We start from the raw sequence: 25,457 nt of genomic DNA, 5'->3' as shown, positions 1-25,457 counted from the left end.
CTCTACTGTTGAAATAAAGTAGTGCCGTTTGCAGTGTTTCATATGTTTCACATTTGTTCAAGTTTTTCAAGTATGTAAGGGCTTAAAACCTAGAAATTGTCTTAAAGCCAGTAGTAGCTCATTCCCACCTTCTGAAAACTCCCTTTGAAGCGATGGTGCCTGGTACTCCATGTACGCATGAGCAGGATATATTCAGCCAATCAGCACAGACCTGATTTCTCCAGCTTGCATCACAAAGGGTCCTCAGAATCCTCAGTCCAGGAATCTCTGCTGACAACGGTTTTTTACCATTGAGGAGTTGAGCACGGAAGGGTGCAGTTGTGAAGGTGTTCACCTCTGAGATAACCTTTAAGTGATAATCGGCTCTGCTCAGGGTTGTTGGACAGTTAATCGAGGTATGACAGGGTGGGGCATATCAGGCCCAGGTGGCCACTAGGTGAGGGAATGCCTCATGATCGCCATTTCCTATGGCTTCTGATTGTTAACTGAAGGTGGAGGACCATATTCATGGCAGAGGATTGAACAGGTCAGGGCCTTAGAAGATTGTGAACCCTTGGAGGACACAATCATGGGGCCTTGGGATAGGATCAGAGAGCTGGCTGCAGGATTGTGGGTCGGGGGAGCATGGGGCTGTGAGTAAGGAGCCTTGGCGCTTGTCCTGTGTGCTGTAAGGAGCCTTAGGGTCCAACTTGGCGCTTGCCCTGTGTGCTGTCCCGGATCCAATTAAAACACACTGAGGATTCCTCCCTCTTCATTGTCTTCTCTACGGTGTGTTCCTTTGGTATAGACTGTATGGACATTGCAGAGAGGGGAGTGGCGTAGGAAGAATGAATGAAAAGAAGAAGAGGAGACATTACAAGAGATTAATAAGTAATCTGGGAAGGATTCTGAACAGGGATCCTCCTGTCTAATCGCCCATGTATTGGGATTAAAGACTTGGACCACCAAGTTCAGCTTTTTCTCTCAGTTTTAGTTCTGTAGGATGGGATCTTCCTTTGTAGCTCAGACTGGTCTGGCTTGGGCTGGCCTTTAACTTACAATCTTCAGATGTTTGAAATCCTCGGCTTCCCCCAATCCCAAATTTCTCCAATATAAGGATTTTCTGTGTGGGTAGTGGTGGTGAGTGTTTGTTGTAGACTGAGCATTGGGTCTTCTTGACATGAATATATAGTTACCATGTTCATCATCTTTCTGGATAGTACTATGAATTTACTTTAAAACTGAGATATACTGAAAATCAGAATTGCTGATGTTTTGTTTAAAAAGAATCTTTGGGAGATAGTACCAAAATTCAGATGCCTCAAAGTTTAAATGCAAACACATTTTGCTCATCATTTTTGGTGAGAAAGGGAGGACTCACGTATTAAAGGCTGGCCTGTTTTTGCCTTTTTTAAACTGAGAAATGACAGATTGTTAACTTGGGTTCTAAAGAAGGATTTAAAATAAGTAAGTTAAAGAAGATTTTAAAACAAAGTTGGGAGGGAGAGGGACATGATAACTGGGATACATGAAGGAAATTTTAAGGGGAAGCATATATATATATATATATATATATATATATATATATATATGTGTGTGTGTGTGTGTGTGTGTGTGTGTGTGTGTGTGTGTGTATACATATACACATACACACACACACATACACATGTACACGTGTGACCATATTGAATATGTATGCAAAACTCTCTGATAAAAACAAATTATTAAAAATATAAGTGTTAAAAAACAAAAGAAACAATCTTTCAATGAGCTAAGATAATTATATAATTATTTGACTTTTTGACATTTTTAACTATTTAAATGATACCTTTGGATTTAGATAACTACATTTTTTTCTTTTTTCCTTTTTATTTTTATTTTTTAACTAAGAAGACAACTGAGCGCTTAAGAGAAAAATGTCTATTAAGAAACTGTGGGTGATACCAAAGGATGGTTACTTATTACTTCTTGACTATGATTCAGATGAAGAAGAAGAGCAGGCTCATTCTGAAGGTATCCAGTCTTCAGTATTGATTGTGTCCTGAAGTTCATTAGACCTTTCCCAACTCACCTGCAATGGAAGAAGTCTTTTCTAAGTTTTCATATACTTCATTTCTAATTTTACCTATATCTATATATTCCTATACCTGAGTTTTAGCAGTGCATATACCTACTCTTGGCACTGTAGACATAATATGTTGAGAAACGATAACTTGCTATGATTTTACCCCAGAAAAAGACATGAACGTTGTTCCTATATGTTAGCAAAACATGAATTTATTTCATAATACCTGCAAATAAATTATTTCATTCCTTTTTTCTATTGTATATTTTCTTTATTTACATTTCAAATATTATCCCCTTTTCTATTTCCCCTCTGCAAATCCCCTCTCCTCTTACCTCTCCCCCTGCCCCCAACACACCCACCCCCAATTCCTGGCCCAGGCATTCCTTAATACTGGGGCATAGGACCTTTACAGTACCAAGGGTCTCTCCTCCCGTTGATGACATACTAGGCCATCCTCTCCTACATATGCAGCTGGAGCCATAAGTCCCACCATCTGTTTTATTTGATTGGTGCTTTAGTCCCAGGGAACTCTGGGGGTACTGGTTAGTTCATATTGTTCATCCTCCTATGGAGCAGCAAACCCCTTATGATCCTTGGGAACTTTCTCTAGCTCCATCATTGGGGACCCTGTGCTCAGTACAATGGATGTCTGTGAGCATTCACTTCTGTATTCGTCAGGCACTGACAGATCCTCTCAGGAGACAGCTATATCAGTCTCCTGTCCCCAAGCTCTCGTTGGCATCTGCCATAGTGTCTGGGTTTGTTGATTATTTATTGGATTGATCCCTGAGTGAGGCAGTCTCTGGATTCATTCAGTCTCAGCTGCAAACTTTGTCTCTATAACTCCTTCCATGGACATTTTGTTTCCCATTCTAAGAAGGAATGGCGTATCCACACTTTGGTCTTCCTTCTTCTTGAGTTTCATGGGTTTTGCAGATTGTATCTTGGTTATTCTGAGCTTCTGGGATAATATCCACTTATCAGTGAATGCATATCCTGTGTGTTCTTTTGTGATTGGGTTATCTCCCTTAGGAAGATATCATCCAGATCCATCCATTTGTCTAAGAATTTCATGAATTCATTGTTTTTAATAGCTGTGTAGTATTTCATTATGTAAATGTACCACATTTTCTGTATCCATTCCACTGAAGAGGGACATCTGGGTTGTTTTCAGCTTCTTGCTATTATAAATAAGGATGCTATGAACATAGTGAAGCATGTCATTATTACAAGTTGGAATATCTTCTGAGAATATGCCCAGGGAGGAGTATTGCTGGATCTTCCAGTAGAACTATGTCCAATTTTCTGAGGAAACACCAGACTGACTTCCAGAGTGGTTTTACCAGCTTGCAATCTCACCAGCAATGGAGGAGTGTTCCTATTTCACCACATTCTCGCCAGCATCTGCTGTCATCTGAGTTTTAGATCTGAGCCATTCTGACTGGTATGAGGTGGAATCTCAGGTTTATTTTGACATGCACTTCCCTGATAATTAAGGATGATGAACATTTTTAGGTGCTTCTCAGCCATTCGGTTTTCCTTAGTTGAGAATTCTTTGTTTATCTCTGTCCCCATTTTTTAATGGGGTTATTTGATTTTCTGGAGTCCAGATTCTTGAGCTCTTTATATATATTGGATATTAGTCCCCATCTGATTTAGGATTGGTAAAGATTTTTTTCCCATCTATTGGTTGCTGTTTTGTCCTATTGACAGTGTCCTTTGACTTATAGAAGCTTTGCAATTTTATAAGGTCACATTTGTCTATTCTTAATCTTACAGCACAAGCCATTGCTGTTCTGTTCAGGAATTTTTCCCCGGTGCCCATGTCTTCGAAGCTCTTCCCCACTTCCTCCTCTATAAGTTTCAGTGTCTCTGGTTTTATGTGGAGTTCCTTGATCTACCTAGACTTGAGCATTGTACAATGAGATGAAAATAGATCAATTTGCATTCTTCTACATGCTAACTGCCAATTGAGCCAGCACCATTTGTTGAAAATGTTGTCTTTTTTTCCACTGGATGGTTTTTGCTCCTTTGTCAATGATCAAGTGACAATAGGTGTGTGGGTTCATTTCTGTGTCTTCAGTTCTATTCCATTTATCTACCTGTCTATCAGTATACCTGTACCATGCAGTTTTTATCACAATTGCTCTATAGTACAGCTTGAGATCAGGCATGGTGATTCCAGGAGAGATTCTTTTATTGTTGAGAATAGTTTTTGTATCCTAGGTTTTGTTCTTATTCCAGATGAATTTGCAAATAGCCCTTTCTAACTCAGTTAAGAATTGTGTTGGAATTTTCGTGGGGATTGCATTAAATCTTTATATTGCTTTCGGCAAGATAGCCATTTTTACTACATTAATCCTGCCAATCAATGAGCATGGGAAATCTTTCCAACTTCTGAGATTTTCTTTGATTTTTCTTCAGAGACTTGACATTTTTATCATACAGATCCTTCTTTCACTTACTCAGTTAGAGTCACACCAACGTATTTTATATTATTTGTGACTATTGTGAAGGGTGTTGTTTCCCTAATTTCTATTTCATCCTGTTTATTCTTTTTGTAGAGAAAGGCCACCGATATGTTTGAGTTAATTTTGTATTCAGCTACTGCACTGAAGCTGTGTATCAGATTTAGGATTTCTCTGGTGTAATTTTTGGGGTCACTTATATATACTATCATATCTTCTGGAAATAGTGAGATTTTGCCTTCTACCTTTCCAATTTGTATTCATTTGTTCTCTTTTTGTTGTCTAATTGCTCTGACTAGGACTTCAAGTACTATGTTGAATAGGTAGGGAGAAAGTGGGCAGCCTTGTTTAGTCCCTGATTTTAGCGGGATTGCCTCCAGTTTCTCACCATTTAGTTTGATGTTGGCTACTGGTTTGCTGTCTACTGCTTTTATTATGTTTAGGTATAGGCTTTGAATTCCTGATCTATCCTGGACTTTTACTATGAATGGGTGCTGTATTTTGTCAAATGTTTTCTCAGCATCTAATGAAATGATCATGTGATTTTTGTCTTTGAGTTTGTTTCTATAGTGGATTAAGTTGATGGATTTCTGTATATTAAACCATCCCTCATCACAGGGATCAAGTGTACTTGATCATGATGGATGATCATTTTTATGTATTCTTGGATTCAGTTTGCAAGGCTTTTATTGAATATTTTTGCATCAATTTTCATAAGGGAAATTGGTCTGAAGTTTCCTTTCTTCATTGGATCTTTGTATGGTTTGAGTATAATTTTAATTCTGGCTTCATAGAACAAATTGAATAATGTTCCTTCTCTTTAGATTTTGCATAATGGTTTGAAGAGTATTGGTATTAGGTCTTCATGAAGATCTGATAGAATTCTTTACTAAACCCATCAGATCCTGGGCTTTTTTGTTTGGGAGACTATTAATGACTGCTTCTATTTCTTTAGGTGTTATGGGAGTATTTCTAGGGTTTATCTGATCCTGAATTATATTTGGTACCTGATATCTGTCTAGAAATGTGTCCATTTCATCCAGATTTTCCAGTTTTGTTGAGTATAGGTTTTTGTAGTAGGATCTGATGATTTTTTGGATATCCTAAGTTTCTGTTGTTATGTCTCCCTTTTCATTTCTGGTTTTGTTAATTAGGATGATGTCTCGGTTTCCTTTAGTGAGTCTGGCTAAGGGTTTACCTATCATGTTGATTTTCTCAAACAACCAGCTCCTGGTTTGGTTGATTCTTTGTATAGTTCCTTTGTTTCCAATTGGTTGATTTCATTCCTGAGTTTGATTGTTTCCTGCCTTCTATTCCTCTTGTGAGAATTTGCTTCCTTTTGTTCTAGAGCTTTTAGTTGTGCTGTCAAGCTGCTCCTGCATCCTCTATCCTGTTTCTTTTTAGAGGCATTCAGAGCTGTGAATTTTAGTCTTATTACTGTTTCCATTGTGTAACATATGTCTGGTTATGTTGTAGCTTCATTTTCATTAAACTCTAAAAAGTCTTTAATTTCCTTCTTTATTCCTTCCTTGACCAAGTTATCATTGAGTAGGTTGTTGTTCACCTTCCACATATATGTGGATTTTCTATTATTTATATTATTATGGAAGATCAGCATTAGTCTGTGGTGATCTGATAGGATGCATGGGATTATTTCAATATTTTTATATCTGTTGAGGCATGTTTTGTGACTGATTATATGGTCAGTTTTGGAGAAGGCCTCATGAGGTACTGAGAAGAAGGGATATCCTTTCGATTTAGGATACAGTGTTCTATAGATATCAACTAAATCCATTTGTTTCATAACTCCTGTTGGTTTCACTGTGTCTGTTTTTAGTTTTTGTTTCCAGGATGTGTCCATTGATGAGAGACGGGTTTGGAAGTCTTCCACTATTATAGTGTGCAGTGCAATGTGTATTTTGAGGTTTACTAAAGTTTCTTTTATGAATGTGGCTGCCCTTGCATTTGGAGCATAGATGTTCAGAATTGGGAGTTCCTCTTGGTAAATTTAATTTTGATGAATATGAAGTGTTCCTCCTTGTCTTTTTTGATAACTTTGGGTTGAAAGTCAATTTTATTTGATATTAGAATGCCTACTCCAGCCTGTTTCTTGTGACCATCTGCTTGGAAAATTGTTTTCTAGACTTTTACTCTGAGGTAATATCTGTCTTTGTCTGTGAGGTTTGTTTCTTATATGAAACAAAATGCTGGGTCATGCTTACACATTAAGTCTTTTAGTCTATGTCTTTTTATTGTGGATTTGAGTCCACTGATATTAAGAGATATTAAGAAAAAGTCGATGTTGGTTCCTGTTATATTTGTTTTTAGAAATGGAATTTTGTTCATGTGGCCATCTTCTTTTAGTTTTGCTGCAAGATTACTTTCTTGCTTTTTCTAGAATGTAATTTCCCTCCTTGTTTTGGTGTTTTCCCTTCATTATCCTTTGAAGGGCATGATTTGTTGGAAGATATTGTGTAATTTTGGTTTTGTCATAGAATACCTTGGTTTCACCATCTATGGTAAAAGAGTTTTACTGTTTATAGTAGCCTTGGCTGGCATTTGTGCTCTCTTAGGGTCTGTATGTCAACTGTCCTGGATCATCTGGCTTTCATAGTCTCTGGGGAGAAGTTAGGTGAAATTCTGATAGGTCTGCCTTTATATGTTACTTGAACTGTTTTCCCTTACTGCTTTTAATATTCTCTTTTTTGTGTGCATTTGGTGTTTTGATTATTATGTGATGGCAGGAATGTCTTTTGTGGTCTAAAGTATTTGGGGATCTGTAGGCTTCTTTTATGTTCATGGGCATCTCTTTCTTTAGGTTAGGGAAGTTTTCTTCTATAATTTTGTTGAAGATATTCACTGGCCCTTTAAGTCTGAAATCTTACTTCTCATCTATACCTATTATCCTTAAGTTTTGTTTTCTCCTTGTATACTCAATAACCTTGATGTAATTATTTCATTTATAAAACTGTTTGAAAAACTCACGTGGGCAGTTTTTCCAGAGAAATGCAAATTGAAAATACTTTATTAACTATTACTTATATAGCATACTTTCAAATGTTTCCATTTTCTATTGTCAATATAGTAAAGAGGCCAGCATTTGGCAAACATGAGAATATGCCGCCTCACGTAGAAGCAGATGAAGATATAAGGTAATATTTTCAATTTTTCCCAGTTCAATAGAGTACTTCAAAAGTAGTGTTTGTGATCCCTTCACTGGAGGAGTAGATTCAGGAAAATCAACAATTCATGGTCAGATGCAGCTATATATTGAGTTCAAGCCCAGCTTGGGGTCCTTAAGTCCTTGTCATCACAAACACATAGCAACTAGGACAATATACCCACCTGCATGGGATCTTCCCAGATATACACACAAACAAAAGGAGAAACATAATAAAAATAAGAGGGGGACCATCTGGGAAGAAGAAGGGTCTCAGCAAGTGTGGGAGAGTTATGAATAAACTACTGTGTGTTGTAAATGTATGAATTGTTAAAAGTAAATAATTCAGGTTCACTTTGGTTGTCTGCCATGTATTTTATATGCAAATGACATTTGTTCCAAACCAAACATTATATATTTATTCTAAATAATTAAAAGAAGTTCCTGTGTAAAGTTTTTTGTGTGCTAGGCAAATGCTCTACCAGTCCACTATATTTCTAGCTTTAAAATTTTATTGTCCTTTCTTCACAGAGATGAACAAGACAGTATGTTGGATAAATCTGGAGGTAGGTGTTTTTGGAGATATTTGCCTGTTGTTTGAAGAGGACATAAGATGGCATCAGATCTCTATAAACCCTACAGCATAAGAGGATAATTTTAGGTTTCACAGTAATTGTAGTTTTCTTTAAAACACATACAGATGACTACTCACCCAACATTCAGAAACAAAGATTAGCTGAAGGTGTACCTCAGTGGTACAGCACCATGTAATAGCTATGAGTTTCATCTTCAGTGGTGAAAAAACAAAACAAAACCCAACCAACACACGAAATTAACAAAACACCCACCAAACAAACAAAACACAGCAATAAGCCTAGCAAATGAAATGTTAGTTTTCCCAGTTTGCCCAATTAACTGTAAAGTGAGCAAGAAATGCAATTGGCTATTATAAGGAAACAAACAAAACCAGCATTAAGCATTTTAGGAACCTAAATTCAGGCATGATTAGAGAAATACACCCCCCCCCCATATAAAAAGACAGTGGCTACAGCAACATAACAAACCTTGCAGAGTGGCTAGAATTATGGCTCACTTGGTAAAGTGCTTTCCTTGAAAATATATGGACTTAAGGTGGGGACCTAGAATCCACTTTAAAAATGCAGGCTGCAGTCCAGTGCTGAGTAGGTAGAGATAGCTAGCTGGCTAGCCAGGCTAGTGACGTTGGTGAGCTGCAGATTCAGAGACACCCTGTCTCTGAAGATTTAAGTTGGATCAGGCAGTGGTGGCGCATGCCTTTAATCCCAGCGTTTGGGAGGCAGAAGCAGGGGATTTCTATGTTTGAGGCAACCCTGGTCTACAGGTTGAGTTCTAGGTCAACCAGGGCTATACGGAGAAACCCTGTCTGGAAAAACAAACAAACAAAAAATGTAAGTTGGAATATGATTGAGAATAAAGCCTTCTTCTGCACACATATACTGAAATGTATACACATCATTTTTGCTGAATCTCTTTTTATGATTTACAGAATCCTTTAAAATTATGTTTTTTTTCTTTTTCTGGAAATAGACAATATTAGGAAAGTGTCATATTTCTATAATCTCCACTGTATATTAAAAATAAACATCTATCGAGAGAAATGATCCAGCATACCTTAAAACACACACAGGACAGGGATGGAAAGATAGCTTTCAAATTAAGACCACTTGTTGCTCGAAAACCAAGGTTTAGTTCCTAGGACCCATATAATGGCTCACAACCATTTGTAATTCTAGATCCAGGGGAATTGGCATCCTATTCTAGTTTCTATGAGCACCAGACATGCATGTTGAACAAATACAAACAGGCAAAAGCACGTTAGTTAAATAAATAAAACAAATCCGAAATACACATAACAGCCCCTTCAACTGAAACAAAGTAGGAGAGTCTTCTTTAGGGTTCATTTTATTTTAAGTTTCAAGTTAGTATTGCAAACTTGGAAAATGGAAAACTTCTGGGTAGTAGTGGCAGCTAAAATACTATCTCTTATTTGCTGCTTGGATGACAGATGACTGATAGAGCCTCTCTCACTTTAGTAAGCATGTGCAAACACGGCCAATCAGCAAGGGGCTTGGCTGAGATTGTTTTCCAGCTGCCCAATCCCTGTTACCCAGTATGCTTTGTGGTGGCCACGAAGCTGAGTTCTTGAGGAAGGGAAGTTTCTTGAGGAAGCATGGTAGGGGGAAGTCTCTGTGGAGGTAGTCAGTGACCTGTTAAAAGATGGTTAATAATGGTTCAGGTGGGGGTCCAGGTGGGGTGAAGGTGGCGGGGCGGAGGTGTTACTTCCAGAGTAAGGAGAGGAGGTGACCCTCCCTGGACTCCGGATAGCACTGCTGCTGGGTTCACAATCGACTTTACCCACTTAGACCTCTGCGGTGAAAAACGGAGAACTTCACTAAGGGCAGGAGTTTGAAAAGCCTAGCATCTAGCAGAAAGCAGGAAGGCCATGGAATTGGAGACCCTGAAAGTCTTCCTTGGGCATGGGGATGTGAAGTGTGAGTAAACTGGAGGTCAGTTAGTGGCAGAAACAGACTAGAACCTTTTCTGTGCTGCTGCTACCCGACAGAAATTCATTAAAAACAAACTGAAGACGAGTCTTCATTTTCTTCTACCTGGTGTTGAAAGGCCAGATTGCCAAAATTTGTATATATAGGATCCAAACGGCCTCAAAATCCCGAGGCTCCTCTCAGCCTCTGAAGTGCTGGAACTTCAGACATACTTCAGGCCAGGCTGTGTTTATTTATGTGTTGTTTTGGTTTAGGGAAGTAAGCTCTAACTCTGTATCTCAGGAGTGTCTGAAACCTCATGTGCAGCTTGAACTGGCCTCGAAACTGAAGTCCTCAGCCTTACAAATGTACTGGGACCTGAGGAAACATACTTGTTTTATTTTTTACTTTTAAAATTTGTGGGGGTTTTTCATAGTTGAAGATTGAACCCAGAGCTTCTTGCTGTAGCAGTGAAATATATGTCCAGCCAGACAGAACTTTATAATTTAGATTTGTATTTCGATGAAAAAGATTGAGGAGCTTGGTTGTGATAATAGCAACTATGATTTTATTTGGAGATTGAGATGCAGACACATTTGCTCTAACTTATCAAAAACCTTGCAGGAATGGGACCAACATGCAGATCCTCCTATGTTTAGATATAAACCCACATGAAGTCACAGTTAAAGCCATCATAGTGTGTGTGTGTGTGTGTGTGTGTGTGTGTGTGTGTGTCTGTGTGTGTGTGTGTGTAAGAGAGAAAGAGAGAGAGAGAGAGAGAGAGAGAGAGAGAGAGAGAGAGAGAGAGAGAGAGTTTTAAACTAAAAAATAACAAACCTCTATTCTTTTATAGTAAGGAAGACCAAGATACTTTATTCAACTTAAATAATTCTTTTTAAAAATGTGTACATATTAAAGTTAAGGTTATTAATGGCTATCTTTGAAGCCAACTATTGTGTTCCATGTTTAAATACTAAAGTCTTTAGTATTAAATCAGAGGGTAATAGAAATATGGTTTTATCTTTAAACTCTTCATGCAATTATGAAGTGCTGTTTTTGTAAAAATCATTCCTTAATGTTATTTTATATTTCAATTTTATTAGTTTAAGTGATTTTTTATTCAAAAGGCTTGAGAAAATTTCTTTTTTTATTTTAAATCAGAAAACGTAAGTTTCTCAGAGGAATGGCAGCGTTTTGCACGTTCTGTAGAGACACCAATGGAAAACTGGAATTTGTTAAGTGGTGAACAGCAAGTTAGGAATGCTTCAGAATTGGACCTTATGGAAGGTACCAGATATTTAATGATGGGCATTGATGTTACACTTCCTTTTTTTCTCAGTTGTTCTTAGGCTTGTAAAGGAGATCAAAAATCTCATATTGTATCTCTTGTCTTTAATCACAACATATAAATAAATAGCTTAAAACATATTTTTAGATGACAATTAGACATTACTTGATTTTGTTTAACTTCTAGGCAAATAATAGATCTGCTTTAAAACCTAATGTTGGCACTATGCCTGAATGATCACAAAGTATTTCATTAAAATTTGCAAAATAACATAATTGTTTTAATATCTTGTTTTATTACGAACCCAGTACAGAATCCAGTAACTCATGATGATGGGAATGCAAATCCTGAAGAAGTAGTTGGAGATACATGGTAATATGTTCAAACTTACTATTTCCTTCTTAGTGTAAGTACTTCCAGAAAAGTTTAATTGATTGTATAGCAAGTAATGTATATTAATAATTGAAATATGATATATACTATAAACAATATTTCTATAAGATTAATCCTTAATTTGAATGGTTTTCTTGGAGGCTGTAATGTTGTGGGTCAAACTCTCATCGTCCTGCTTGTAGGACAAAAGCTGAGCAATCAAACAGTATCCCCAGCATCCTTACTTTGTAAAGCTTTAATTACTTCACAGATCTCCAGTACAAAATATACTGGGAAATTTTGAAGGTACATTTTTGGATATATAATTTGTTTAAAACTATATAGTATTAACATAATTTATATATTAGATAATATTGATTAATATACTATATGACATCTTAATGACTTATTTATATGTAGTATTTTGTGAATATTTTTATTTTAATTTAATTTATTTATTATGTGATAATATCTTTATTTACATTTCAAATAATAGCCCTTTCCTGGTTTCACCCCAGAAACTCCCTATTCCATTACCCCTCCCTGTGATACTATGAGGGTGTTCGCCCACCCACCCACTCCCACTTCCCCACCCTCGCATGTGCATACACTGGGGCATTGAACCTTCACAGGACCAAGGACCTCTCCTCCCACTGATGTCTGACAAGGCCATCTTCTGCTATATATGCACTGGAGCCATGATACCCCCTCTTTTGTTGATGGCTTAGTCCCTGGGTGCTCTGGGAGGTCTGGTTCATTCATATTGTTGTTCTTCCTATAAGGTTGCAAACCCCTTCAAATCCTTCAGTCCTTCCTCTAACTCCTCCACTGGGAACCCTATGATCAGTCTGATGGTTGGCTGTGAGCATCAGCCTCTGTTCTTGCCAAGCTCTGAAAGAGCCTCTCAGGAGAAAGTCATATTAGGCTCCTGTCAGCAAGCACTTGTTGGCATCCACAATCGTGACTGGGTTTGGTGTCTGCATATGGGATGGATACACAGTTTGGGCAGACTCTAGATGGTCATTCCTTCAGTCTCTGCTCTGTACTTTATCTCCATGTTTCCTCCCAGGAGTATTTTGTTCCCCATTCTAAGAAGGACTGAAACACGCACACTTTTGTCTTCCTTCTTCTTGAGCTTCATGTGGTCTGTGGATTACATTTTGGGTATTCTGAGCTTTTAGACTAATATCCACTTATCAGTGAGTGCATACCATGTTTGTTCTATTGGGATTGGGTTACCTCACACAGGATTATATATTTTAGATCCATCCATTTGCCTGTGAATTTCATGAAGTACTTGTATCTGTACCATTACCATACATTTTTATCATTATTTCTCTATAATACAGCTTGAGGTCGGGAATGATTCCCCCTGAAGTTCTTTTATTGTTGAGAATAGTTTTTTGATATACTGGATTTCTATTATTCCAAATGATTTTTCAAATTACTCTTTCTATTTCTATGAAGAATTGAGTTTAAATTTTGATGGAGATTGCATTGAATCTGTTGATTGCTTTTGGCAAGATGGCCATTTTTACTAAATTAATTGTGCCAATCTATGAGCATGGGAGATCTTTCCATCTTTTGAGATTTTCAATTTCTTTCTTCAGGGACTTGAAGTTCTTATCATACAGATCTTTTGCTTGCTTGGTTCGAGTCACACCAAGGTATTATAATTTGTGACTATTGTGAAGGGTGTTGTATCCATAATTTCTTTTTCAGGCTGTTTATCCTTTGAGTAGAGGAAAGCTACTGATTTGCTTGAGTTAATTTTACATCCAACCACTTTGCTGAATTTGTTTATCAGGTTTAGGAGTTCTCTGTTGGAATTTTGGGGGTCACTTACATATACTATCATATCATCTGCAAATAGTGATATTTTGAATTCTTCCTTTCCAATTTTTATCCCTTTGACCTCTTTTTGTTATATAGTTGCTATGGATATAACTTCTAGTACTATAAAATTCTACTATATTATATACTACTGTGAATAGGTAGGAAGAGAGTGGTCTTGTCTTGTCTGATATTAGTGGGATTGCATCAAGTTTCTCTCCATTTAATTTGATGTTGGATACTGGTTTGCTCTATATTGCTTTTACTATGTTTAGGTATGGGCCTTGACTTGATCTTTCCAAGAATTTTATCATGAAGAGTTATTGAATTTTTGCAAATGATTTCTCAGCATCTAATGAGATAATACTGTTTTTTTTTCCTCAAGATTTTTTACATAGTGGATTACGCTGATGGATTCCCATATATTGAACCATCCCTGTATCCCTGGGATGAAGAACACTTGATCATGAAGGATGATCATATTAACATGTTCTTGGATTAGGTTTACCAGAATTTTATTGAGTATTTTTGCATCAATATTCATAAGTGAAACTGGTCTCAAGTTCCCTTTCTTCATTTGGGTCTTTGTATGTTTTGGGTATAAGTGTAATTGTGGCTTCATAGAAAATTGAATAGTGTTCCTTCTCTTTTGATTTTGCATAAAAGTTTGAAGAGTATTGGTATTAGGTCTTCCTTGAAGGTCTGATAGAATTCTGTACTAAACCCATCTGATCCTGGGCTTTTATTTTTTGTGAGGGGGTTGGGAGCCTATTAGTGACTGCTTCTATTTCTTTAGGGGTTATAGGAGTGTTTACAGGGTCTATTTGATCCTGATTTAAATTGGTACCTGATATCTGTCTAGACAGTTGTCCATTTCATCCAAATTTTCCAGTTTTGTTAAGTATAGGCTCTTATAGTAGGATCTGATGATTTTGGGGGGGGGGGTTCCTAAGTTTCTGTTGTTATGTCTCTCTTTTCATTTCTGGTTTTGTTAATTTGGATACTGACTCTGTGCCCTCTCTTTAGTCTGCCTAAGGGTTTATCTATTTTGTTGATTTTCTCAAAGAACCAGCTCCTGGTTTGGTTGATTCTTTGTATAGTTCTTTTTGTTTCCACTTGTTTGATTTCAGCCCTGAGTTTGATTATTTCCTGCCTTCTACTCCTCTTGGGTGAATTTGCTTCCTTTCGTTCTAGAGCTTTTAACTGTGCTGCCAGGCTGCTAGTGTATGTTCTCTCCAGTTTCTTTTTTGGAGGCACTCAGAGGTATTAGTTTTTCTCTTAGGAATGCTTTCATTGTGTCCCATAAGTTTGGATATGTTGTAGCTTCATTTTCATTAAACTCTAAAAGTCTTTAATTTCTTCCATGACCGAGTTATCGTTGATTAGACTGTTGTTCACCTACCACGTGTATATATATGGGTTTTCTATTATTTATATTTTTATTGTTATTATTATTATTATTATTATTTGGGGGGTTAAGACAGGGTTTTTCTGTGTATCCGTGGCTGTCCTGGACCTCACTTTGTAGACCAGGCTGGACTTGAACTCAGAAATCCACCTGCCTCAGTGTCCCGAGTGCTGGGATTAACGGCATGTGCCCCCATGCCTGGCTTATTTCTATTATTATTGAAGATAAGCCTTAGTCCGTGGTGACTTGATAGGATGCATGGGATTATTTAAATATTTTATATCTGTTGAAGCCTGTTTTGTGACCCATTATATGGTCAGTATTGGAGAAGGCATCATGAGGTGTTGAGAAGAAGGCACATTCTTTTGTTTTATGATAAAATGTTCTATGATATCTATAGATATAGATATCTGTTAAAACCATTTGTTTCATAACTTCTGTTAGTTTCACAGTGTCTCTGTTTTGTTACTGTTTCCAGGATCTGTCCGTTGCTGAGAGTGGGGTGTTGAAGTTTCCCACTATTATTATGTAGGGTACAATATATACTTTGAGCTTTAGTAAAGTTTCATTTATGAATTTGGTTGCCCTTGCATTTGGAGCATGGATGTTCAGAATTGTGAGTTCATCTTTGTTGATTCACCCTTTGACAAGTATAGTGACAGTCCTTATCTTTAAAAAACAAAAACAAAAACAAAAACAAAACAATAACAAAAAAAACAATAACAAAAACCTTTTGGTTGTAAGTTGATTTTATTCCATAGTAGAATGGCTATTCCATCTTGTTTCCTGGAAATATTTGCTTGCAAAGTTTTTTCCAGACTTTTCCTCTGAGGTAGTGTCTGTCTTTGTCACTAAGGAGGGTTTCCTGTATGCAGCAAAATCCTGGGTTCTGTTTATGTATCCAGTCTATTACTCTATGTCTTTTATTGGGGAATTGAATCCATTGCTAAGAAGAAATATTAAAGACCAGTGACTGTTGGTTGTTTCCTGTTACTTTTGTTGTTTGAGGTGGAATTATGTTTATATTGCTATCTTCTTTGGGGTTTCTTGAAAGAAGATTTCTTTCTTGATTTTTGTATGGTGTAGTGTTTCCCTCCTTGTGTTGTAGTTCTCCATCTATTTTTTTGAAGGTTTGGATTCGTGGAAAGATATTGTGTGAATTTGATTTTATCATGGAATACTTTGGTTTCTCCATCTACGGTAATTGATAGTTTTGCTGGGTATAGTAGCCTGGGCTGGCATTTGTGTTCTCTCAGGGTCTATATAACATCTGTCCAGAATCTTCTGGCTTTTATAGTCTCTGGTGAGAAGTCTGGTGTATTTCTAACAGGTCTGCCTTTTTATGTTATTTTACTTTTTTCCCTTACTGCTTTTAATATTTTATCTTTAGTGCATTTGTTGTTCTGATTATTATGTGTCGGCAGGAATTTCTTTTCTGGTCCAGTTTATTTGGAGTTCTGTAGGCTTCTTGTATGTTCATGTGCATCTTTCTTTAGGTTTGGGAAGTTTTCTTCTATAATTTTGTTGAAGATATTTGCTGGCCCTTTGACTTGGGAATCTTCTCTCTCTTCTATACCTATTTTCCTTAGGTTTTGTTTTCTTATTGTGTCCTGGATTTCCTGGATGTTTAGGGTTAGGAGATTTTTGCATTTTGCATTTTCGTTCACTGTTGTGTCAATGTTTTCTATGGTATCTTCTGTACCTGAGATTCTCTATTCTATCTCTTGTATTCTGTTGGAGATGCTTGCATGTATGTCTCCTTGGTTTTCTTTCTCCAGGTTCATCTCTCTTTGTGAGTTTTTATTCTGTATTTCCATTTTTAGATCTAGATGGTATTTGTTCAATTCCTTCACCTGTTTGATTGTGTTTTCTTTAACTCTTTAAGGGATTTTTGTGTTTCCTCTTTAAGGGCTTCTAGCTGTTTTCCTGTATTTCTTTAATGGAACTATTTTTGTTCTTAAAGACCTCTATCATCATCATGAGATGTGATTTTGAATCTGAATCTTTCTTTTCCAATATGTTGAGGTATTCAAGACTTGCTCTGGTGGCCAAACTGGGTTATGATGATGCCGACTAGTCTTGGTTGCTATTGCTTATATTCTTGCACTTACCTCATGCCATCTCATTTTCTTTGGTGCTACCTTCCCTTGCTGTCTCTGTCTGGAGCCTGTCCCTCCTGTAATCCTAGTTGTGTCAGAACTCATAGGAGTCCAGCTGTCTCTGAGATCTTGGGATCCTGGGATCCTGATATTTTGGGGGTGTCTGAGCTCCTGGAAGTCATGCTGCCTCTTGGATCTTGAAATCCTGGTGTGACCAATCTCCTGAGATCCTGCTGTGTCAGAGCTCCTGGGGGTTAAACGTTTTCTTGGTGTTGCAAGATTTGGTGGGGTGCCAGAGCCCTAGGTTTTCTCTAGACACAGTTGCATACTGCAAGGAACCTGTGCCTCTGGCCGGGAGGATGATTTTGTTTCCCTGGTTCTTGTGGGGGTCCCAGATACACAGGTTGTTGGGAAAGATGTTGTGCCCTCAGCTGTGCTCTTCTGTCAGAACTCCAGTGTTCCTGGGTGTGTCTGATCTCCTGGGAGTCGAGCTTCCTCTGTGATCCTGTGATCTTGGGCATTTCAGAATACCTGGGAGTCATGCTCCCTATGGGTGTTTTAAGAGTGGGTGCAGAGCCAGTACCCCAGGTCTGATCCAGGTGCAGTTTCAGACCAGAAGGAATCCATGCCACTGGCAAGGCAGGAGTTCCTGTGTCCCTGGATCCTTAGGGACTCAGTTACTCCTGATGTTGGGGCCATTCCTGTGATCCTGGTAGTGTTAGAGCACCTGGGATTTGAGCTTACTAGGGGTATTGTGGGACTAGGTCAGCACCCAAGATCTACTCATGACACGGACTCTTGCAAATATTTTTGATTTAGCATCATGGACTTATTTTTGCCTGTGGTACAGAAGTGAAAATGGTGCTTTTTCAACAGGTGTGACATTAATTAAACTTAATTTTAATTTTTTCGTATATTTGTGTCTGTGGTGCATATATACACATGTGGAGGGCAGAGGAGGATGTTGGGTTTTGCTCTATTTCTTTCCACCTTATTCCCGTAAGACCTGCTCTTTCACTGAACATGTAGCTAGATAAGCAGCCAGCAAGTCCTAGCAATTCTCACTCTGCCTACCACAGTGCTGCTATTGTAGAAGCAACCATCCATGGTTAGTTTTCCAAATGGGTACTAGAATCAAACTTGCGAACGTCCTCCTTTCACAGTAAATCCTATTTATTACTGAGGCATTTTCATAACTGCATTGAAGGGATTTTTAGAGGAAAAAAATGATGTAAACTTTTCTACATTCCATGTATTCAAAGCTAAGTGATATGTATACAAAATTCTGTACATGCAACAGTATTTCGTTGACCCAGTATTAATTTTATATTAAGTCAGTTTCTTTTCTAAAACTCCTCTGTGCTTTTCTTTATATGACACAATGGAAAAATGAATTCTTTAATATAACCCTTATTACTTATTTTTTTAAATTTTATTTTATGGGTATGTTTGTTTTGCTTGATTGTGTGTATGTACACAGCTTGTATGTCTTGTACCTGAGGAGGCCAGATGAAGGCATTGAATTCCCTGGAACTGGAGTTATAGGTTGTGAGCAACCTTGTGGATGCTGGGAATCCATTCTCACATCTCTGGAAGGGAACCAGTGCTCATAACTGATGAATCATCTCACCAAACCCCTCACTGATTTTTATAAAATGAATTATGTAACTGAAAGTGAAAGACAAATTTACTAACCAGTGAGGGAATGAAACTCAGATCCCAAAGAATCTATTTTAAATTATATGTAATTGAATGTTGCATGAGCTTTCTTTGAGGATAATAATTTGTCTTTGATATATAGTCTCACTATGTATGTCAGGCTGGCTGGAATTTTCCTATGTAACCTATGTTGTCCTTTACACTGGAAATCTCCTGCTAAGCTTCCTAGACTAGGATCATAGACCCAAAACGTCTTACATGGCTTAAGAAACAAAGCTCTTAATACCTATTTTTCAGACATATTTGTGTATTAGTGTTTTGCTTACAGGTATATATGTGCACCACATATGTGCCTGTTTCCCATAGATATAAGATGATTATTTCAGACACCTTGGACCTGGAGTCACATAAAGAGAAAACACATGGAAACTTATATCAAAGATTCTTTCAAAAAAAAGCAACCAGAAATTAGAATGACTTTGGCAAACAAACAAATGGGAGAGGTAGAGTTGTTAGGTTTGTAGGGTCACATTTGTATCATTTTAAAAATTATATGTGGCTGAAGTTGAAAAAAAAACATTACTGAGCTTTTAGTAAAAATGTGCGTCTTTGATTTTGTCTAAGCAGTTAACCCTATAACTTCATGCCTTCAAGGAAACTAAATCTAAATCTTAGAAATCTGTGAAAATTTTTATTTTCTACTTTAAGTACCTGTTAATGAGATTTTAAAATTTGGTTTACATTCATTGTGGAAACACAGAAGTCTTGCACAAAATCTTAGAAATGTAATTTGTTGTTTATTATGTTTAACAATATGGAAAAAATCAATTACATATGCAGACAATTTGTATATTTTAATTGACTTATGTTTTGCACTAAGTCTTAACTGAATCAATATAGCAAAATAAATTAGACATTATATTTGATAGAAAATAATGAAAAAATACTTTGAAATACAATTAATTTTCTAAAATAAGATATATATGTATTAAAACTACTTTAATTTTTGAAAAGCTAAAACATAAAAGAAGACTTCTCTGATAATCTTTCAGGGAAAAAAAACTATAATGATTTCCCATTAGATAATATTTTACTGCTGTTTTTCTTTTTATAGTATGAAATGGTCAATTTAATTTTTTTTGAGTGTTCTTTTTCATATTGGTATGAAATGTGACTGCTTTTATTACTGTGCTTTACAGAAAGAAGATCAACAACAAATTGTGTGAGCAGAAGTTTGATATGGATATACAGAAATTCAATGAAGAACAAGAAAAATCAGTGGTTGGTATCATAACTAACTTTATAATTAACCTAGAATAACTAAGTATCAAGTAGGAATGGAGAAACTAGCCTTGTGTTGGGCACATGAAACGAAGTTAAGTTTCATTATCTATCTATCCTTGGTTCTGTTCTAGTCCTACTGAATTGTAAAGCAGAGAAGTATGATCACATACTATATCAATGAAAACCACTAGGTATTTTCTGGTAGACCAGATTATAAATTTTCAAGAGGCAGACTTTTGCTGAAAGATGAAGAGAGGATTACCAGTTTCTACAAAAGTGAGCACACTATGTCAGCCTCAGGTACAGTTGAAAGGAGAGAGAAAGCTTACTTACTGGTGTCATCTGGACTCTGTTGTTAATATTCGAAAGCCAACTCAAACTGGCAAATCAGTTCTTACAATCCTAAACTTAGTACAAATTTTGTAACAACAGTGGATAGAAACAACCTTTCTCAACAGCCCTGGCAGAATATTCCTGTGGAAGAATATCACCAAACTATTTTAGATCATCTCTCCATTACTGTACCAATGACTGTAGTCAGCACATAGTTTCCAAGTAAGATCTGAGATGATGACCATATTAACTATTTTTTATTTGATTGGTTAATAGTTTGAGAAGTATTCAATTTGAAATGAACAGGAGATCCATTCCTGCCTGGGAAGGCATTGAGGAAGCCGCCATTATGAGTCAGTTCTGGAAAGAGATAGGGACTAAAGATAAAAAGTAAATGAATACTCCAATTGAAGGCAATTTTTAAACCTTGAACCCTGGATGAAATTTCAAGGGGGAGTAATCATCCATGTATATGAGGAGTCTAAAGACAGACTCCCAGAGTACTTCAATATTTGTAATTCTGCATGAGGTAGGGGTGGGGGGGTGAGAGTGAACCAGTAAGGGAAGAGAAAAATTGGTACAAATAAAACTACCATGAGTGAAGGAAAACATTTAAGGAAGAAAAGTTCACTAACTTTGTCATATGCTGCTAATGGGCCAAATAAAATAGATTTGCAGGGCTGGAAGATGGTTTATTTGGTAATCTTTCTCACTGTAGGCATGGAGACTCGAGTTTATATTCCCTGAGTAAGCATGCACGCACACACCTCCACCACCACCACTACCACCAACACCACCAACAACAAAACAAACTAGCAAAACTAAAAACAAACCACCACAACAATAAAAGTTGGTGTGGTGGTGAGCATTTTAGAACCACCAAACTCAGATTTAGTTCAGAGATAAGAAGATTCCCAGAGCTTCCTGGCCACCAGTTGTAGCCTAATGGATGAGCTCTAGGTTCATTGAGACCCTGTCTCCCAAACAGTGGGATGCAACCAAAGAAGACACCCAATATTAATCCTTTGTCTCCATATGTATGCACGTGTACATTTTTTAAAGGGAAACTTCACAAAGTGCAGGTCATTGTACTTAATCAGGATGATTTGAGTGGAAATGTGAGGTACAAAACTGATCACAGTGAATAAAGGACAAAATAGGAATCTAGTAGCACAATGAGAAAAGGTGGAAACGGCTTGTCTTAATTTTTTTAAATGCAAATTACCATGGTTGTCTGCCAACATAAAGAATACGAAGAGAAATTTATATTACTTCTTCCATGTGTTACTTGAGATTGGAACCTAGAGACAACAAATCTACCACTAAACTTTGTCCCCAGACATCTTTTTACACTTTATTTCGAGGCAGGGTATCTTTAAGTGATCAAGACTATTCATGATCTTGTGATCATTCTAACTCAAACTTTATAAAAGTTAGTTTTATAGGCATTACACTGACAACCAGCTAAAGTCATGAATTTAAAATAACAGTTACAATTGCTGAAACTCTTGACAATAGTTGAGAAAAGTGAAGATGTTGGACTTAGTAAAGAATAAGTATAAGGCATCCTTAAGAAAGGAAGAGAAAGTAGAAGACATGGCACATACACCTTAGGTGGGGACTAGATACAGAGATGAGGTAGTGAACCACCTCCTGGGATTACTTCTGCTAGTTAGAAAAAGGAGGCCACCATATGGTAAAAGCATTAACACTAGCTAGAGTTAAGCTTACAGGGCTAGGATTTTACCAAGTTCATGTTTACATGGTGCATGCCTATAAACTTAAGTACTTGAGAGGCTAAGGCCAGTCTCTGCAGCATGGCAAACAATTTCTCATAAAAAAAAAGTTTTATTAACCCACAATTGGTAGTATAATTGTATTTCATGTTACTTAAAAATATAAGTATATTTAGTCATAAAAGTTGTTAAAATGTTAAATCACTTGGAAAACTATTCCTTTTACTTTTCATATGGAATTATTTTTGCTCACGTAAATATTTTAGTATTGGAAATACATTAAGTGGTTGGTTGTTAGCCTAGCATTCATGCTGCATGGCAGTAAAAACAAAAATGAACAGAATTGTTACAGTAATGTTTTCCTTTTACATTTGTAGAACAATTATCAAAAAGAACAACAAGCATTAAAACTGTCCGAATGTAGTCAGAGTCCGACCATGGAAGCAATTGAAGACATGCATGAGAAGTCCATGGAGGTATGTTGCACATGGTCCATAAAATGTTCTTAGGAAACGAAATATGTTTTAGGAATCAAAAAGTTTAACTACTTGCTATTTTGAATTATTTCTTGCTGAAGTGACTGATATTATCTGTAAAATCCTAATGACTTTGTAGGACTTATTCAAGACATGAAATGATAAATTGGGAATTTGACCTCAGATGTACCTCATAGTTTATTAACACTATAATTATCCTGCTTAACTAAACATAGCACATCTATACATCATTTGCACAGAATCTTTCATATTTGTATCCTTGGGAGTTTCTTTAGTAAGAAGTGCTTTTCTGTTTTAGGGTTTGATGAACATGGAGACCAACAACTACGATATGCTTTTTGATGTAGATGGTGAAGAGACATTATGAAGCATACTCTGAAGTACTCTTCTCCTTTCCCATCTTCAGACTAATGAAGCATACATATTTCTCACTTGCTGGTACATTTGTAACCTAATAAAAAATTCACTAACATTTTTGTCTCCTATGAAACAGAGTTTGAAAGGCTCTTTAATCCTTGTAATTCTGATGATTCTAAGAATGAAGTTAACCCCCATGATTACAAAGTTAACTAGGAGGTATACCTTTAGAGTCAAAATAGAACTCCTTTATTTTTAAACATCTTTAATCATTTTCTTGTTTAAGTGTAAGAGCCTCTTTATATTAACTTCCAAACAAAATCTAAATGAATAAGTGAGTGGCAAATAGTCCTTTGTACCGAACTTCCACACACTAATGTAGTGAATTATTTAAAATTTATTCCTTAATCTTTTTTTAAAGTCCAGACTTTATCCCCCTCCTTGTCCACCCTCTGATTGTTCCACATCCCATACCTCCTTGCCTCATGCTCCCACACCCCCACTCCTCATCTCTAAGAGGATATCCCCACCATCCTACCCCCACCCCACCAGACCTCCCTACTCCCTGTGGCCTCAAGTCTCTTGAGAGTTAAATGCACCTTCTCTAACTGAGAACAGACCTGGCAGTCCTCTGCTGTATATGTGTTGGGGGCTTCATATCAGCTGGTGTATGCTGCCTGGTTGGCGGCTCAGTGTCTGAGAGATCCTGGGAGGTCCAGGTTATTTGAGACTGTTGGTCCTCCTCCTTCAACTCCTCTTCCTCAGCTTCTTCTAGCTTTTCCCTAATTCAACCACAGGGGTTCCCAGCTTCTGTCCATTGGTTGCATGTAAATTTCTGCATCTGACTCTTTCACCTGCTGGTTGGGTCTTTAAGAGGGCAGTCATGATAGGCCCATTTTTGTGAGCACACCATAGCATCAGTAATAGTGTCAGGCCTTGATGCCTCTTATTGAGCTGGATCCCAATTTGCGCCTGTCACTGGATCCCCTTTTCCTTAGGTTTTTCTCCATTTTTTTCCAGTAGTTCTTTCAGACAGAAACAATTCTGGGTTAGAGCTTTTGACTGTGGGATGGCAACCCCATCTTTCCACTTGATGTCCTGTCTCTCCACTGGAGGAGGACTCTACAAGTTCCCTCTCCCCACTGCAGGGCATTTCATCTAGGGTCCCTCCCTTTGAGTCCTGAGAGTCTTTCACCTCCCAGGTCTGTGGTATATTCTAGAGGGTTTTCTAACCTCCTACATATCAAAGATGCCTGTTTCCATTCTTTTTGCTGGTCCTCAGCGCTTCAGTCCTTTTCCCCAACCCCACATTACCTGATCATGTTCCTCTCCTCTTCTCCTTGTCTGCTTTCCCACCCAGGACCCCTCCACCCTCCCTGTAGTGATTTTTTTTAACCTTCTTAACATTTCTAATTATTTTTATTCATAAGGATAATTGAAATTTATTTTTGATTCATTATCTTATTAGTTCCCGAAGGTACAAGATACAAATATAGAAGGCACATTGGTTTGGTTTTATTTAATTTATTTTATTTTTGAGATAGGCACTTAGTATTTTTTGTATGTCTAGTAAGGTCTAGAATGTTTTGGTTCAGCATTCCATGTAGGTGCTATACAGGAATGTGACAACATACCTGGCTTACACTGTTCTTAAGAAAATAGTCCCAAAAAATCTCCTATAAACACTATAAAATTAACACTGTCAGTTCTGAGAGACGAAAATATTTCCTGTTCACTTACAAAATTCATTGACAGAAAGTATATTTGTTTCTTGAAACAAACTAAACTGCTAACTGTGAGGCAGGATAAAAGAACTGATTAGCCCCATCTCACTGTTCCAGGCCCAGCCCCTTCTCTCTGTTCCCATTGTTCTTGTTTCTGAGCTCTCTGTCTCTGTCTTTGTTCTCAGCTTCCCCTCTATCTGTTCTCTGCCCTACTTTTTCTGACCTAATGACTTTGCTTCTTCTGTCTGTCTGCCTCTATCCCTTCCCCAGTTCCTCACTCTTCTCCCCTCCCCCAATAAATCCATTTTATACCAGGTCTGTTGCATGGTATAATTTCTCAGGGGCACACCTTGCATGAGACCACCAAAGGTACTCCCTTGCCATGTTATATTTCATAACACTAACACATTAAATGCAACTGACAAAATCTATAAATATTAGTTTGAGACGTGGATTTTTGTATTCTCATAAAGGCATCAAAACATCATTTCATTGTGCTTGGCCTTCAGATAAATAACACCTAACCTTACCTAATGCTTAAGAATGCTTCACATATGTCTTCAAACATAAGTAATCAAGAATGCCTTCTATTTTCATGTTCAGCAAACATATAGAAGTTTGATTTTTAGATTCATTCTTTTTTTAGTATTAGTATTTTATTTATTCATGC

General features: G+C 37.1%; 1 pseudogene across 1 annotated transcript; it reads left to right on the top strand.

The window, feature by feature from the left end:
* Positions 1-1,869: 1,869 nt before the first annotated feature.
* Gm2092 lies at positions 1,870-23,190 on the top strand (annotated as a pseudogene). Its single transcript, XR_003953079.1, has 8 exons — positions 1,870-1,992; positions 7,601-7,667; positions 8,207-8,241; positions 11,359-11,484; positions 11,794-11,857; positions 20,056-20,137; positions 22,587-22,685; positions 23,005-23,190. The product of XR_003953079.1 is annotated as a predicted gene 2092 (transcript).
* Positions 23,191-25,457: the final 2,267 nt, after the last annotated feature.

Source organism: Mus musculus, chromosome X (genome assembly GCF_000001635.26).
Source record: "Mus musculus strain C57BL/6J chromosome X, GRCm38.p6 C57BL/6J".
In the NCBI taxonomy this organism is placed as follows: Eukaryota; Metazoa; Chordata; class Mammalia; order Rodentia; family Muridae; genus Mus; species Mus musculus.
This window is presented reverse-complemented; position numbering and strand designations above follow the sequence as displayed.